Genomic DNA, 515 nt, shown 5'->3' on the forward strand with positions numbered 1-515 from the left:
GCTGCTGCGCTTAAATTTACCGCAGTCTTATTTTGGACGGTGCCCTCAATATAATTTGTTGCCATGCGAAACACATTTTTCCTGGCTTACGAAAAACAAATACGTGTGATTGACGTACGTATCCATTTTCGTTATCGTATTCGTAAGATTGCGAAACCTTCCTAATATTGCACCTGTTTCTCAATGCTTTTATCTCCATAGGAATATTTATCCTGTATCATAGGCAAATTCTGTAATACGGTATCTTATTGTATCGCATGTGTTATCTGTATCATGGAAGGTTAGGTAAAGATCTATGATACATTATGCAGGTGTCACATGACAAACATATGATATGCTGTATGACTGTATCAGGAAATTCGCCTATGATACTAGAAAATGTAGATAAGTATTTGGCTAGCCAGTAAGACCATAGAGATATTATAGTGAACATATCTATGGTAAGACATACGTCATAACATATGACCCCTTTCTGTGTATTCAGATAAAAAAAACATTCATTTTTCAGTTTAATG

This window comes from Antedon mediterranea, chromosome 4 (genome assembly GCF_964355755.1).
Source record: "Antedon mediterranea chromosome 4, ecAntMedi1.1, whole genome shotgun sequence".
Lineage (NCBI taxonomy): Eukaryota > Metazoa > Echinodermata > Crinoidea > Comatulida > Antedonidae > Antedon > Antedon mediterranea.